Genomic DNA, 17,920 nt, shown 5'->3' with positions numbered 1-17,920 from the left:
CTTTTTCTATCAAGGAGATACGAGATATCCTTTATTTAATCTTTTCTGTTTGTCGGTCACCTTTTCTGACCACAGATAAAAGGGTGCTGTTAGTTTTGTTAACAGCCATCACATTTTAGTACAACCAAGATGATTACCCCAAAATTATCAAAACTGATGCCCTGTACTCGATAACAAGATATCGTTCTTCAATTTACAGTTACACACTAACTCCTTACACATCAATTCCCACCCACCAATACTCAACACAACTCCAATCAGATCAGTTCACACCCACCAATATTCAACACAGCTTCAAACAGATTAAATTTCAGTTGAGTCTCAAACTCCGGACATGAGATTCTCACATTTTTATAAGAACCAGAATTTTACTGTGGCTACAATAAAAGTCTGGTTTCCACAATTTGATAGGTTAGTTTTAGTTAACCTCAGTAATTCCAATTTTAATTCAGCAATATCAAAATTAAACATATGACAAAACAGATAAAATCATCAATATAGCACATGCTTACCAAAACCCAATAAATTACATTGTCTTTCGTTTCATTCTTCTTCAGGCGCACCTTTCCAAAAACTGTGAAAATACTGGAAATAACTGCTTTCACAGAAAATCTTTGTTACATAACCTAAAAGAGGAAAACACATAACAAGCATTAAAAGCCCGCCACAGTGAAAAGAAAAACTCACAATGAGGACAGGCTTTTTAAAGAGACAGTACACTGAAGACAAAAGAACATAAAAGCTTGTGATCCTCTCTTTCTCCTTCTTGATTCCATCATAGACTAACCTTTCTTTTACTTAAACCAAATTTCAATTTCTGATGTTTGTGACTTAACCCCATTCTGTATCGACTCAAAGCCTCAAGCTCACAGTCTGCATCCTCATCCAAGTCTGCTGTGAAGGTCCCTCCATCTTTCTTTTTGTTCCTCCTTTTTAATTTCCTTCGCCCTTACCAGTTTACAGAAGTTCTTATTTTAACTCCTCATCCTCCTGCACAATGTTTTTCCTATTCTGTCAAGGGCATGCATGACCCTAACCTTGACTTCTCCATGTACATGTGGACTGTTGAGCGTAAACCATCTGGTGCACTCGCCTTAGTTTATTCTCCCACAAGCCTGAGGTGCGGCTATCTCACTTGGTCAGAACCATATCCCCCCATCTCCTCAGAATCATCAATTCTCTTAACACTAGCTACCTCAAAACTTTAAAACTAAGGCCCATCCAGGGACACCATTGGGTTAGCGGATTTCTCCCTTTACTGTTGCAACTATGGGTTGTTAATCCATCAACAATAACCTCCGCTTGATTCTAGCCCGAGTGGTTATAAAATAGCAAGTTTAACAGATTGACTTTCACAGCATTGTACCAAAACTGTCTTGAACAGTTATATTATAATACAACTGTCTACAGATTACATTAATGACAAGCAACCAATAAAACTTGATCTGTCTGCCGAACCCAAGTTGATCAGACTTAGCCTTCACGGACTGCCCGTGGCAGTGTACTTCTGACCGTCCCCTCGAGAGCTCTAACTTTTGGGGGGAGCGTGCCCTATCTTTATACTATTCGGCTGCGTTCTGTATGTATGCATCGCTGGTCTTATCTCCTGTTCGTAAACCATCATACTGTGCTGACTCTCCAAAAACCACCAAGAATTGTTTAATATCTTGGTATTTATGTAGCCTTTTACTGTTATCAGGTCTTAGTATGTTTACTAGGTTAGGACACGCTGTCTCGTGAATCTTGTTACTTTCCTCAGAGATGCGGACCTTTGCTGTCCTATTTTCTATGCTTGTTTTAAACCATATTCTCAACTAGAGCACAGAAACAGACCACTCCGCCCAACTGGTCTATGCTGGTGTTTATGCTCCACATGAGCCTCCTCCCTCCTTATTTCATCTAACCCTATCAGCATATCCTTCTATTCCTTTCTCCCTTATATGCTTATCTAGCTTCCCCTTAAACGCTATTTGCCTCAACTACTCCTTGTGGTAGGGCATTCCACATTCTTATCACTCTTTGGGTAAATAAGTTGCTCCTGAATTCCCGATTGAATCCCTTCCTTACATCAGCACCAAAACTTAAAATTGATTAAACTCAGCATCCAAGACTATTTGAAATAGCATTAAGAAAACACAACAAAAATAAATCATTTTGTCCATCCACCTTGCTCCTTCCACAGACCATATACAATCTACCCCAACCATTTAATTTTCTGAACTAAAATTCTCAATAAGTACCGCCTTATCCCCAAATCTAATCAGCCGCAACTCCAGAACATTCTTTCACCTCCACTCTTCATCCCTGTTGTGCTGTCCACAGGTAACATGCCCTCTTCCAGTCTCAACAGCAGGAGAACCACTGGGGTAGATTTTCCCCGAGTTCAGACTTTGGGCCCACCAGCCACCAGGAATGCCTGGTACATTTTTATGGTCAGGACTTATTAGCATTCGGCTGGCAGGCAGAAAACGAGCTCCCCGGGACAGCCCGCGCCCACTGGGCTGCCACAATATCAGCCAGCCCTGGCAACTTCCAGGCCGAAAGGAGGTAAGTCTGGGAGGGGATGGGGAGTGCAATCTCGGCAGCGGTGGGGAGCTGGTACAGCAGTAGGCCCAGCTGTTTTTTTGTGGAACACTCCTGCTCTTCTCCGCCCCATAAAAATATAGTAAATCCTACCCGTGGGCACCTCTTCTGTTGAACCAGCAGCTGGCATTGGGTATAGCATGCTCGGTGCACATTCCGCCCAGTAATGTCCTAAAATGACATCAGGGTCCTAGCTATGTCATGGGACCCTGATTTGCATATTGAAAGGGCCTACCACCTGACTCAGGTGGACTCTTAGGCCATCCATTGCTCGGCCCAGGGAAAGATGGCAACAGCCCAGCGACAACGGGAACAGGCCAGTTAGTCATTCTTGACCATTTTCCCGGTGGCCTCATCCCGCTTCTGCCGGGCAGGAGGCCCCACTGTGTCATGTGGATTATGTCTAAGGATCTAGTACTGAATCTAAGATGCAACTGGTTTTGAATCATTAATATTGGCCATTTCTACAATAAAAGGTTTGTTATGGGAAATTAAAAATTGAAAAAGATTCATAAATCTTAAGTGCTATAAGCATAAGTGCATTACTGATGGTGTGTCACACAAGTGAAGGAACTGCAATGCACCATCATGGTGCAATGCTCTATTTATTCAATGCGTTCATTCCAATGTGTGTTCTGCAACTCATTACATGGTGTGCACTGTTAAATTATAATTAGCTATGGTTGACTACTGCACTCATTTTTACTGCAGTTAATTATGTTGCTGGGCTGTGGAAATATTAATAACTCATCGAATAAATTGAGAATAATTGATATCCGGGGTGAATTAAAAGGCTCTAATGTAATGAAAGTATGCAGAGGACATCAGAGTGTGTTGGGCTGAGCAATTTATAACTTTTGTCTTAACCCTGAGATTAGAGAACTGCTTTGAAATTACTGCAGAGAGGCTTATCGGAGGGAATTTTACCCCCGCCTCTGCTGCTTGGGAACAGGGCAGCGAGGGTAAATATCGGGCGGGTGTGCTTACCAGCCCATTGCCGCTGACTTGGCAGCCAGGTTCCATTTTAACAGTGTGCACTTTCCAGAGGGCTGAGGCTCCAGCTACAGGCAGGCAAATCAGGGTCCTATGATGCAATTAGAACCTCAACATGATCTTAACAAAAGAAATTCAGAAGTACTGACCAAAACCTAGCGGAATTGGCTCCAGAGACACAGGATTTAAAGAGGTCATGAGCTCCAGGCACTCAGATCATTGGCATCTGTGTGCTAATGAGCTTGTTGGAGTTGGAGTGATTTGGCACCTTCCATATTATTTGTTACACTTTCTTTTGTTTAGTCACCCTCAATAAGCAGTGAAAGATTATGATGGATGGTGCTTTTGCTGCACTCCACTGGATAGAGATGGAGGAAGAGGAGCAGCAGCAACAATAGCAGGAGCAATGACCTCAACATGCAGGTGGACCTCTGAGAAGACAGATGAGGGAACTGCTCGCAGAAGGCCTTACTCACCTCAGGGTCTATAGGCCAAGGGTCACGTTTCTAGATATGTCTGAGGAGCAGTACTTTTGGAGGCTGCATTTCCCGAGGTAGGTTGTTTCTGACCTCCAACTTCCTTCAAGACGACCTGCTTCCTGCTGGGCCAAGGGGCCTTGCCATGCTAGCGCCATCCCGAATGCTACTTGCCACTGCTGTCCCACTTATTTCCAGAGCCTTCTGTGCCACCTGGGCAAGGGCCATGATGACTGCTGCTCTACCCTTGTGTTATTTCTTTCCCTGTTGTGTGCTGTCTTCTCCTGTAGAAAGAGAAGAAAATTATGAGTGGCTATTGAGAAGGTAAGTGCACATGTGTAGTGCATAAGCTGAGAAGAGGAAGAAGCAATATGCTAGGAGAATAGGGAGGCATTGAGTGGGAAGCAAGTGGCTTGAGATTTCTGAGACTTCAAATGAAACCCTTAAGGGTAGAAATCTTGAGAAGGAAGTCAATATGGGGCTTGGGGATGTGGTTAAAAAAAAAGGATGTGAGATAGAGACAGGAAGGGTGAAACATAGTGAGGAGGGAAAGATATGGAGGAGTAGTGGTAGAGGCCAAGGTGAGACTTGGTGATGACGGCTACACTGGCAACATGATGGATTCGGCAGGGTTGACAGTGAAATCCATAGCTAGGTGGGGTGTTTCCTATGTGAGGGTAGCAGTAGTTGTCTGAGAGCCAATTTCTGTCAGTGTATCATTCACTACAAGGTTGTGCAAGTGAGCAAACAATCTGAAGCAATATATAGAGCAGGCTGGTGTTTGTAGGGATGTGGTCATGTTCGCACAAGATGGATGAAACGTTGCCTTGTATTATTCAGGGATAACCAATAGTTATTACAGTATGTTTTATCAAGGAAAACCAACAGTTATCACTGCTCGTAATATTTAGGGATAACCAAGTTGAATGTTAGTAAACAAATACAGTCACTAGATTATAGCAAGTAAGGTAGGGTTGAGCAGACAAATTCTTCTATCATCCTATCAAGTCTACACCAACATATCATTGAAATTCCATGCGAGGGAGATTTTAGTTTTAAAAAGTCCATATTTTAAAATTGTTAAATTACATGCAATCCTCAGAAGGATAGCGTTAAGGCAGTGACTAGATAATTGGAGATAAGGCAGATAGTGACATAAATTAAGACTATTTCTGCTATTATTTTGTAGGTGGAGTTAATTTTTTGCAACCAGAAAGTTAAGCATGATATCAATGTTCCTTACCTTTAGTGGAGCAGGACCCATTGGAGAATATAATGTTGTCAATAGCTGTGTCACCAGATTCTGCATTAGTGGTTGCATCAATAAGTATCTCATGAACATCCTGTAGGATGGGCTTCGTGCAAATAGTCTTCAAATATTCCTCTCCTCTGTTCGACCTTTGAAGATCCCGAAAGCAGCAAAATATGATTTATAAGAATACTTGAGTCTGAAAACTTTGGGTGGCAAGTTAAATTAAGCACGTACACAAGACAACTTTTTTTTCTTATTATTGTTAATAAACATTGTTCCCAGCCTTTTGTTTTTAGGTCCTTACAACATTTCTCATTTTCCTTGAATAAAACTAGAAGATACACAAAAGAGGCCTGGAATGATCCACCCTTCTAGTGCCTGGTATCCATCATTTCTTCCATTAATGTTATGGCTGAGATTGGGGAATGGCAGGGTGAATCTGAGTGCTGCCAATCTGAAAATACGTGCATTAAGCATCATCAGAGCACCTTTGTCGTTAACCTTAAAGAGTAAAATAAAACAGCAGAGTAGATTTCCATATATATTTAATTCAATGTGGAAGATGGTGGCCTTGCAGCATGTTGCAGCTTTAACACAATATTTGCCCTCATAATTCCCCACTTCATGAGTTCCCAATCTCAGGCATGTTTCATACACCTCCTAACAGTTGTATTAACAAAGGCCTACAGACTGTCAAGCTTTGAAGATGGTATGTGAATGGAGACCAAGAAAGAGTAAAAAAATAAAACTCACCAAAGGAGAAAGCTGATGTAATAAATAAACTAAGGAGATAAATAAACCAAGTTATAATGCTACTATGTTTTTAGATTTTTAGGTTTTTAATAGTTGGGCAGCTTGGTGCTACAACTCCAATGACAGAGGTTTGGTAGCCAGCAGGTTCCTGGCCCTTTTGGTTATGGTTGACACATGGTTCATGTGAAATAAAGGAAGAGAATGGGAGAAAATAGAGACCAGACACTAGAGTTAAAAACAAAATCCTTAAGGACTGGTCGATTTCCAAATTTTGATCATTTTATTTGCACAGATATCTTGATTTTGTGTTTTATGCAGTCGTTATCTCAGGGGAAATTAATGATTTCATATATGAAGGTTTATTTATGCACTTCAATAAATTAACGTGTTTCTCAGAATAACTGAAAACAGCTGCTGTAAAATTCCACAAACCAACTATAATTTCCAATAACTACATAATTTTTATACCAATTTTTAAAGCAATTATTTAGCAACTTCATCTTTAGAAATTGTACTATGTAAAATTGCACAATTCTTTACAATTGTCAAGAGTTTAATGAGGACATGGAGGTTTTTTGTCCAATTTATGTTTGCAATGATGTTGAAATACTCAGCACACTGGGTGTCCTGGGAATAGGGAAAGCACTTTGTGAAAGATTATCTTTATTTTGTAAAAGCTGTATTAAACTGAAGTAATTTCCAGACTCTCGTGTCAGGAACTCCTCACTTCCGCCTTGATCAGCTGATTTTTCGATTGGGTTAATATTGAAAAATTAATTTGTTCTTATCATTGTCGACAGAATATGTAATCTTACCAATATTGTGCTTTTAAATTGCTCTGTTTCCAGATGTACACTTAAAGTACCAATTGTTGCTCTATCCATATGATACCAGAATGCCATAAAGTATCCTTCAGGCCTAGTTGGTGCTAAAAGGGATGACCTCAGCCATACCATATCACTTACCCTCCTCAGATTGGAACTGTCAATGTACAACACCCAAACTAGATTAGAACAAAGTTTATTTATTTCAGCTCCCACTTACCTGTTTGTACTCTCCTAATGCACACCATGTAATAAGACTGAGATTTATAAGGCACAGCAGCTGCCAGGATCAGCTGATCAAGGCAGAAGTGAGGAGTTCCTGACACAAGAGAGTCTGGAAATATTGAACACAGATTTCCACAGCTGGGAAACACATTGGAAATCATCACATTCTGCAGGGGTTTCAGTCATCACTGTCTACATTTTACCTTGTAACTCTCATCCCTGATCCTAATTAGATATTTATCCTAATTTTTTTTTAAAATGGTGTTAATTGACACAGCACTCACTGCTTTAGCTGAAAGGCTGTTCGACACAGCAATAGTTCTGTGGGGTGTGGGGAAGAGCAAATCCTTCTAAACCATTCTTGAGGCTTGTTAATTGTATACTTGTCCTTTGGTTCTGTGCTCACAGTCCAAGTTAAACATTTTGATTGCATTTACAATATCTATTCCTCTCAGCATTTAAAAAATCTGAATCAGGTCCCTTGTCAATCTTTTTCTCACTAATGAATCAACTTCTCAGTGAAAATTACCCAATTTGTGATGAGTGCTGAATTTTCGGTATTCTTGTGCTGTAGATTTGTATCCATTAAAATCTAAGATCAAATACAATTAACTTGGAGATTTTAATAGCAATCAGAGGCTGTGCACTCATCCTGGGATAGATTTGAATAGAGCACACTCAATTGCACTATAATTCCCGTTATTCCTATTTGTCTGTTTATCTACCTCTTTTATGCTTCCTCCTTCAGCTTGTGGTAAAGCAAAGTCTGACCCATAAGCTCTTTTAATGGTTACTTCAACTCAACTCCACGATCATTAACAGGATTATCTCTTGGGACTGATACTTGCAGTTTGCTCCTCCATAAAAGCTGGTATTTTACCATTGCAGCTTAATCAAAGACCTAGCACATGGGCTCAAAAGCTAATGCTGGGATTCAAACTCACTACCCTTTGTTTGAATATCCACTACAGTTACCAATCAAAACAAATTGGCCTTTACTAGAAATTCAAAAACAAAGTAATTCCATTGATTTTTCAGTTTTATAGATACATGGTGTGATTTTGTTCAATTACAATTACCTGGATGTAAACATGGTATTGTAACTGAATAATAATCTTGAGAAAAAAATGGAATGTAAGGTATGTGCCTCAACCTAAAAACCTGTTAGCTCAGAGGAACTAAAACAAGGTATAAATATTGTCTATAAAGTACAGCACACCAGTAAACATTATGCAAATATCCCATACATGTAACATAATGTACAAGTGGTGAATAACACATATCATACATTAGAATAAACACACAATCCATATTGAGTAAAATGGTACAATTCACACTAAAGAAAATTCTACCTAATAACTAAAATGACCTTTTGTCGTTCAAGAAACTGATATTGTTTTTGTACACTTCCAATGGTTAAAATTTACACTTCTTCAAAAGCATCATACAACTGAGTTCTGATAAATGGATATCTAACTTGCCAAAATGTTTTACGATTATGTCAGGATTATGCTTGGGTCAGGTTTTCTTATAGATCCCTCAGAGAAAATTTGAAATACAAGATTTGTATCTCCACATCATATTCAATCATGCTGTAACTGAATTTAAATTGAAATATATTATGGAAAATAAGAATCTTTACAGAAGTTCAATGTTTGTGAAAACGATACATGGTATTCAATGTGCTGGGCAATGAAAGTGCTTATAATTGAAGAACAACTTATGCTTGGATCAGGATTTTATATGAGATTACTGTTCTTTTTTATTGAGAAACCCACAGTGAAGGACCATGGAGCAGGACACCAAAGCTGAAAAGAATAGGAGAGAAGATGAAGTCAATCAAGAAGAAACATTAAGCGACACCAAAGTGGGAGGAGGAAGGATTGGGAATTCTATAACAGGATTCAATGGGAATTGATTCAATATGCTGAGATCCTATGGTGATATTGGAATTATGCTTGGATCGGGATTATCTACAGACAATTGTATCCATTTAAAATGAGGTAGCTTCTTTAAAAATATTTAAATCTCTTTTTTAAAACCTTATTTTGTCTTCTGTATACATTCCTCTGTGCTATTCACCAGCCCTCATTCACTATGACAGGGACAAGCAGCCGCAGGTCTCTGTTAATACTATTCTGTCATCAGTCACAGCAGATGAGTGAGCGTATCAATTGTTATTCCAATTGTTCCCTTTTTATTTTGGGGGTGGGGGCAGGGGAGGGTGGTCCAGTGATGATTTGGAATTTGCTAGGTGAGGATTGTAAACCTGCAACCCATAGCTCTATGCCAACACACCATCATCCAGATTTGCCTTTAAAATTAAGTATAACAAATGGTGAATTAGTTGTTTTAATAAAGAGAACAGGAAATAATAAACGTCCTAAAGAAGGTGCAAATAGAATTGTAAAAATTCAACAATCAAGTAAAACCTGTCTTCGTTTAATGTACAGTGGTGGAAATTTGTCTGTGCACATTTTCAGGCCCAGAATCAGCATTGCACGGGCAGCACGCACTCCAACTAGAGACTTGGCCTTCATTTCAATAAGTTTGGTGAGCTGCTGGCACCTGTCGTGCCTCCACAAGCAGCTCGCTCAATTCAGAAAATGAATTTCGGGACGATTGCTTCGCCAGCAGTGGCCCTCAGGTAAGTACGGGGCGGGGGGGAAGACAGCAGGAGAAGGACCGATCGCAGCGACAGAATGAATTTTTAAAAAACATTAATATCATTTTTTTTTAAACTTGCCTTTTTTGTGGTGGTCGCTTGCTAGGCCGTATCCACGCCTGGAAAACCTGAGCAGAGTAGGCCCAACACCTGCTGCTCTCAGGGCAGCCCAATTTTCCTGAAGCATCCTCAAACAGGCATTAGGCTCATTAGTATATGCAAGGGGTCTAAATATGTTTTAGGCAGCCGCCCTGGAAGTCTAAAAATCGTCCAAGGCCAATATGGCAGTTTTATTTGCCCCCCATTTTCCAACCAGTAAACAGGCACAATGGTGACCAATTTCTATCCCAAAATCTTCAAAGAAATGCAGGTACCCCACCTGGTGGCTGATAGGTGAGGCCACAGTTTTTAAATGAAATATCATCCACCGTTACTTCATCTGGTGCAGAAGGGAAGCTGTCTGTCTCCAGTCTTGGCAAAGCACAAACTATAATTTTCAGAAAAATCAATGGTAATTATTTCACTTCCATTATTCTCATACTTTTTAAGATACTACTTTGTCTATTAAAATTATTACAATAATTAGAATTGTTGATGTTTACAATGTAATTGTTCAAATGTAACAATATGCACAGTACTGAGGAATAATTTAACTCGGTTTAACAAATATAAATATAGAATAATGGATTGCATCATGATTTTAATGTGTAATAGAAATGGGAAGTTCAGATAACAGCCCAATCCATACAAACAAAAATGGACTTTATACTTGTCACCTGAACCCCTAGAATTAAATTACACTGGAAATCACCCCTTCCTATCTGCTATTTATAACATCTGAACATTCTTCTTTGTGTTATTACATATTTCAGTTTTATCATATACAGCTATGGTTGTAAGTCTCACAGTAGGTACACCACAGGAGGCGGCCATTCGGCCCATTGTGTCTGTGCCAGCTCTTTGAAAGAACTATCCATTTAGTCCCATTCCACTGCACTTTCCCCATAGCCCTGTAAATTTTTTCCCTTCAGGTATTTATCAAATTCCTTTTTGAAGAAGTTACTATTGAATCTGCTTCCACCACCCTTCCAGATCATTACAACTCACTGCGTAAAAAAAATTTTCCTCATGTCCTCAAGTCTAGAGGTTGGCTTTGTAAATGTGCTGTAATCTAGTCAAGTTAATAGTTAATAATTCCTCATTATTAGTAGCAGTGGTACATGGAAGCAGAGGTCATTTGCATATATGTTGTTTTGAAGTGCCACTCTTTTAGTCTCCTCCATGTAGCTTTGGTAAGCTGTCAGTAGTGCAGCATGGCAATCACACAAGGGAATAAAGATGTTGATATTACTCCAATTTACACAGATGGATTTGCATTTGATTGCAGGTATACTGTATGCTCCAATTACATTACAAGACTTTATTTTCATCATTTATTAACAAATCATTTATCCGGCACAGGCACAATGTGCCCAATGGTCTCTTTCTGTGCTGTATCATTGACTATTAAGAGAATGATGGAGAATGGATAAATATGTATCATTAATTCAGACTTCAAGAGGTATAATTTTCTCTGGTAGCACACTGCTTAATACGGTCATGTACAATTCCTTTGTGAGTTATTGTAATGCAATTAACCCATTTGAAATAACTGTTAAAACAGCACATAGAAGAATTTTTACGAGGATGTGCTAAGCAATGCACTACCAAAGGAAGCGAAAAGCCCTTAATGTTCTGTTGAAGCTGAGCATAACTAAAGTCTTTTTCTGATGAGCGATGAACAGAGTTACCACCTCAGTTTGAGTTTATTACTGTGCATTGTTATATTTCCACTATAATCAATGAGACACACTTAAGTGATGTCAATTTGAACTCAGTTCCAAGTGAAACAGAAAGTTTGATTCTGATTGTGCCTATTAATAACTAAATAACTTGACTCTGCAGCTGGCATAGTTAGGTGAGCAACTGTATTACTAACAAAGACAACAAGATAATTACAAGAGGTCGTCACAACTATTTATAAATATGCTTTGTAGATAATCTATCTTTTATCTCAAATATATAAGGGGAGGGGGGGGGGTCTTTTCTAATCAGGATCATCCAATTGGCAAGCAATTAATTGTTCGATCACAATTCGGGGGATCGGGCGGGAAAGTGGAGCTGAGGTCGAAGATCAGCCTACTCCTGTTCCTATTTCTTGAATTCTTATGTAATTGGAAAAATGGACAAAGATCCATTAGCTTGTAATCTCCACCCCATTTTGCATCATGTGCAATTTCCAATTGCACTGTGGGAGCCTGATTTAAGTATTACAATGACGTGTCCCGCCTCTCGAGAGTGGGACACAAACACGGCTCGCAACCTGCCACGTTAAAATAGCATTGGTACGTGGCGGGTTGAGGTTGCGATTTTTCATTTTTAACCCCCGACCCTCTCCCACCCATCATGGGGGGGTAAATATCGACCCCCTTATGTCACCTGGGTGAGGACAATCTGGTGGTGATGGTTGCTCACCTGCAAGGAAGCCTGCTCAATTTTCCATCCATTTATATAAATTAGGGCTGGCACACACAGTAACCGTCAGCTGCAGCCTGAAACTTGGCTGCATCTCCTTGCAGACGTGCTGCAATACTGGTCTATGGGAGTGGTGCCATAAGTGGTACAGAGGGCATCCCTTGTTGCAGCCACTTCTTCCTGCAGCATTTCCACCTCAACGGCCATCAAACAGAGGGTCAGGTGCTGGGCTCCTCAGCCACTTGCCTCCAGACTCATAGCTGCATCCTGTATTCCCTTTCCCTTCATTATTGCCTGTTGCTTCTCAGCCCCTCCTTCTTTAGCCATGGAAAAGTGTAAGACCTGTTTCTAATCATTCGGGTGTAAAATTGTGATCTTCTAAGGCAACAACTTGCATTTATATAGCGCCTTTAACGTAGTAAAACGTCCCAAGGCGCTTCAGACAAAATTAGGCACTGAGCCACAGAGATTTAGCTCGGTCAAAGAGGTAGGTTTTAAGGAGGAGAAAGAGGCGGAGAGGTTTAAGGAGGGACTTCCAGAGCTTAGGGCCTAGGCAGCTGAAGGCACGGCTGCCAATGGACACCATGGATTTAATATATCAAATTTAGTGTAATGCACTTTAACATAATTTATTAACACCTGATGATAATTGCACTATGAACAATGGGGTTCTTCATTCCAGAATGGCATTCTAAAGTATGGGCCCTAAAATTATGCCATGGGATAATAGCGACTGAGCCCATAATGCAGGGGTTGACCAACTGTTGGCTTGCAGTGTACATGCTAGTGTGCCATGTTAAAACCTATGGCTCCATTTATTGCCCATCCCTAATTGCCCTCGAGAAAGTGGTGGTGAGCCGCCTTCTTGAACCGCTGCAGTCCGTGTGGTGACGGTTCTCCCACAGTGCTGTTAGGAAGGGAGTTCCAGGATTTTGACCCAGCGACAATGAAGGAACGGTGATATATTTCCAAGTCGGGATGGTGTGTGACTTGGAGGGGAACGTGCAGGTGGTGTTGTTCCCATGTGCCTGCTGCTCTTGTCCTTCTAGATGGTAGAGGTCGCGGGTTTGGGAGGTGCTGTCGAAGAAGCCTTGGCGAGTTGCTGCAGTGCATCCTGTGGATGGTACACACGGCAGCCACAGTGCGCCAGTGGTGAAGGGAGTGAATGTTTAGGGTGGTGGATGGGGTGCCAATCAAGCGGGCTGCTTTGTCCTGGATGGTGTCGAGCTTCTTGAGTTTTGTTGGAGCTGCACTCATCCAGGCAAGTGGAGAGTATTCCACTATTTTACACTATGTTGGCAGCACAGTACCAATAATGACTTCTGTCAAAAAAATATTAGCAACTCAGTGTAAAATTGCATAATCATGCTTAATGTACACATTTTTGTGTAGCAAAAGGGTTCACAGGATTTTAGAAGCTGCATATTTTTGTTAGAAGTTGTACCACCTAATCCACAATCTACTTATTAGTTGAACTCATTGAATTATGGCTAAGGTAAAATAAAACAATATTCCCTTTGTGGATTTCTCTAGTATTTCAACAAGCCCAATCAAGCGGGCTGCTTTATCTTGGATGGTGTCGAGCTTCTTGAGTGTTGTTGGAGCTGCACTCATCCAAGCAAGTGGAGAGTATTCCATCACAATCCTGATTTGTGCCTTGTAGATGGTGGAAAGGCTTTGGGGAGTCAGGAGGTGAGTCACTCGCCGCAAAATACCCAGCCTCTGACCTGCTCACGTAGCCACAGCATTTATATGGCTGGTCCAGTTAAGTTTCTAGTCAATGGTGACCCCCAGGATGTTGATGGTGGGGGATTCAGCGATGGTAATGCCGTTGAATGTCAAGGGGAGGTGGTTAGACTCTCTCTTGTTGGAGATGGTCATTGCCTGGCACTTATCTGGTGCGAATGTTACTTGCCACTTATGAGCCCGAGCCTGGATGTTGTCCAGGTCTTGCTGCATGCGGGCTCGGACTGCTTCATTATTTGAGGGGTTGCAAATGGAACTGAACACTGTGCAGTCATCAGCCAACATCCCCATTTCTAACCTTATGATGGAGGGAAGGTCATTGATGAAGCAGCTGAAGATGGTTGAGCCTAGGACACTGCCCTGAGGAACTCCTGCAGCAATGTCCTGGGGCTGAGATGATTGGCCTCCAACAACCACTACCATCTTCCTTTGTGCTAGGTATGACTCCAGCCACTGGAGAGTTTTCCCCCTGATTCCCATTGACTTCAATTTTACTAGGGCTCCTTGGTGCCACACTCGGTCAAATGCTGCCTTGATGTCAAGGGCAGTCACTCTCACCTCACCTCTGGAATTCAGCTCTTTTGTCCATGTTTGGACCAAGGCTGTAATGAGGTCTGGAGCCGAGTGGTCCTGGCGGAACCCAAACTGAGCATCGGTGAGCAGGTTATTGGTGAGTAAGTGCCGCTTGATAGCACTGTCAACGACACCTTCCATCACTTTGCTGATGATTGAGAGTAGACTGATGGGGCGGTAATTGTCCAGATTGGATTTGTCCTGCTTTTTGTGGACAGGACATACCTGGGCAGTTTTCCACATTGTCGGGTAGATGCCAGTGTTGTAGCTGTACTGGAACAGCTTGGCTAGAGGCGCAGCTAGTTCTGGAGCACAAGTCTTCAGCACTACAGCTGGGATGTTGTCGGGGCCCATAGCCTTTGCTGTATCCAGTGTACTCAGCCGTTTCTTGATATCACGTGGAGTGAATCGAATTGGCTGAAGACTGGCTTCCGTGATGGTGGGGATATCGGGAGGAGGCCGAGATGGATTATCCACTCGGCACTTCTGGCTGAAGATGGTTGCAAACGCTTCAGCCTTGTCTTTTGCACTCACGTGCTGTACTCTGCCGTCATTGAGGATGGGGATGTTTGCAGAGCCTCCTCCTCCCGTTAGTTATTTAATTGTCCACCACCGTTCACAACTGGATGTGGTAGGACTGCAGAGCTTTGATCTGATCCGTTGGTTGTGGAATCGCTTAGCTCTGTCTATAGCATGTTGCTTCCACTGTTTAGCATGCATGTAGTTCTGAGTTGTAGCTTCACCAGGTTGGCACCTCATTTTTAGGTACGCCTGGTGCTGCTCCTGGCATGCTCTTCTACACTCCTCATTGAACCAGGGTTGATCCCCTGGCTTGTTGGTAATGGTAGAGTGAGGAATATGCCGGGCTATGAGGTTACAGATTGTGCTCGAGTACAATTCTGCTGCTGCTGATGGCCCACAGCGCCTCATGGATGCCCAGTTTTGAGCTGCTAGATCTGTTCTGAATTTATCCCATTTAGCACGGTGGTAGTGCCACACAACACGTTGGATAGTTTCCTCAGTGCGAAGACGGGACTTCATCTCCACGAGGACTGTGCGGTGGTCCACTCCTACCAATTCTGTCATGGACAGATGCATTTGCGACAGGTAGATTGGTGAGGACGAGGTCAAGTAGGTTTTTCTCTCGTGTTGGTTCGCTCACCACCTCCTGCAGGCCCAGTCTGGCAGCTATGTCCTTCAGGACTCGGCCAGCTCGGTCAGTAGTGGTGCTACCGAGCCACTCTTGGTGATGGACATTGAAGTCCCCCACCCAGAGTACATTCTGTGTCCTTGCTACCCTCAGTGCTTCCTCCAAGTGGTGCTCAACATGGAGGAGGACTGAGGGTAGTTGGGGTGGCAGCAGCCCAGATTATTTTTATTGGGCCTGGAGGAGCAGCTTTTAAACTTACCTTTCCATGGCCTCTTCATCTCTGAGCAAAACACACACTCCAACCAGTTCTATCCTAAAATGGCAATCAGGTTCTTATGTATGTCGTAGGACCCCTATTTGAATCATAGAATCATAGAATCATTGAAGTTTACAGCATGGAAACAGGCCCTTCGGCCCAACATGTCCATGTCGCCCAGTTTATACCACTAAGCTAGTCCCAATTGCCTGCACTTGGCCCATATCCCTCTATACCCATCTTACCCATGTAACTGTCCAAATGCTTTTTAAAAGACAAAATTGTACCCGCCTCTACTACTGCCTCTGGCAGCTCGTTCCAGACACTCACCACCCTTTGAGTGAAAAAATTGCCCCTCTGGACCCTTTTGTATCTCTCCCCTCTCACTTTAAATCTATGCCCCCTCGTTATAGACTCCCCTACCTTTGGGAAAAGATTTTGACTGTCTACCTTATCTATGCCCCTCATTATTTTATAGACTTCTATAAGATCACCCCTCAACCTCCTACTCTCCAGGGAAAAAAGTCCCAGTCTATCTAACCTCTCCCTGTAAGTCAAACCATCAAGTCCCGGTAGCATCCTAGTAAATCTTTTCTGCACTCTTTCTAGTTTAATGATATCCTTTCTATAATAGGGTGACCAGAACTGTACACAGTATTCCAAGTGTGGCCTTACTAATGTCTTGTACAACTTCAACAAGACATCCCAACTATTTGCATAGTTAAAGAGGTCTATCACCTGAAACAGGCAGCAGGTCGATTACTGGCATTAATGGGGTGGTAAGTCCCCCCATTTTGATGTCGACACCACTCCGTGAACGCCGATTTTGGCAAGTTAAAATCAACCCCACAAGCGTGTGCACAGATGGCATATTTGAATCCCAATCCAGAAATCAAGTACTTTTCTTTGAGATTTCTAAAAGCTTCAGTATAAAATATAAAATGTTTAATTTTATGCTTGCCATTTACCTGAATATTTAGTTTCTATAGCCTTAAGGTCTATGAAATGTCACAAACTGATCTTTGAATTGAATTCTCATTATTTTTCTGAGTACAATGTGTTTTTGTCATTTAGAGGCGGCATATGATATAGAATAACTATGAACTTCTGGAAAAACTCTCTCATGAGCCTGAATTTTCCAAGTTGACAACAGTGCTGAGTTACCTTACCCACAGGCAGTGCATAATTGAAGATTGGGTGCATTGCCGTGTGCTTTTCTAATACATGCTGGTGGTGCTCAAGGCACCTCACTTGGAAAATTATTCTGTGGAGCCCATAAACTCTGTTACCCAAAAAGTAATTGTGAATCTCATTTACTCTACAGTATTGTCAACTGTTGCAGTGTTTATGATGATGCACCAGACAACAGCAAAAAGAGAGCAATGAACAAAAAAAAAATTAAAAGCATACCAATAAATTGTCTACAGTCGCCTACGCTCACCCAGGGGATGTTTTCGTATATTAGAATGGCAAATCTCCCAGGGGGACTGAACAGTGTTTGCTTATCAATTTTCCACTTCTAGGTTAACAAATAAATCTATTTGTGCACAATATGCCTTTCAACTTTACAATTATTTTGTTCCTCTGCTTACCCTGTAATCCTCCTGGATATCGCCCCCATTGGTATATTCAGCATTCCACTGGCTCTTTGTTGTTTTGAAAGACTATAGTCTGAGAATTAAAACCCATCTTCAGTTTAACCGAGGCTCCCAGCCTCGGCATCATAAAATGGGAAAAGGAAAACTAGAATGAAAAATGAGAATGTTTGTAGCTTATGAAGCAAAGTCAATTATTAATGCTTTTTTATCATAGTGGTCATCACATCAGGAAATAGAGATAAAATGAGAGCGAAGGATATAACAAATATATCTATATATGCTTAATAATCTTGTGTATGGTGAGAACTTCCT

The 17,920-nt window shown here is 41.5% G+C and overlaps 1 long non-coding RNA gene across 1 annotated transcript in view; it reads right to left on the bottom strand.

Moving 5' to 3' along the window:
* LOC137343326 (uncharacterized) overlaps nt 1-17,920 on the bottom strand; it is a 44,375-nt gene that overhangs the window by 9,046 nt on the left and 17,409 nt on the right. Inside the window, exons 3-7 of the long non-coding RNA XR_010967816.1 lie at nt 17,603-17,753; nt 10,151-10,258; nt 5,296-5,450; nt 4,053-4,336; nt 513-626 (exon numbers count right to left, since the gene is read on the bottom strand). This is a non-coding gene — a long non-coding RNA (uncharacterized lncRNA). The remainder of the gene's footprint in view (nt 1-512; nt 627-4,052; nt 4,337-5,295; nt 5,451-10,150; nt 10,259-17,602; nt 17,754-17,920) is intronic.

The sequence above is a fragment of the Heptranchias perlo genome, chromosome 2 (assembly GCF_035084215.1).
Source record: "Heptranchias perlo isolate sHepPer1 chromosome 2, sHepPer1.hap1, whole genome shotgun sequence".
Lineage (NCBI taxonomy): Eukaryota > Metazoa > Chordata > Chondrichthyes > Hexanchiformes > Hexanchidae > Heptranchias > Heptranchias perlo.
This window is presented reverse-complemented; position numbering and strand designations above follow the sequence as displayed.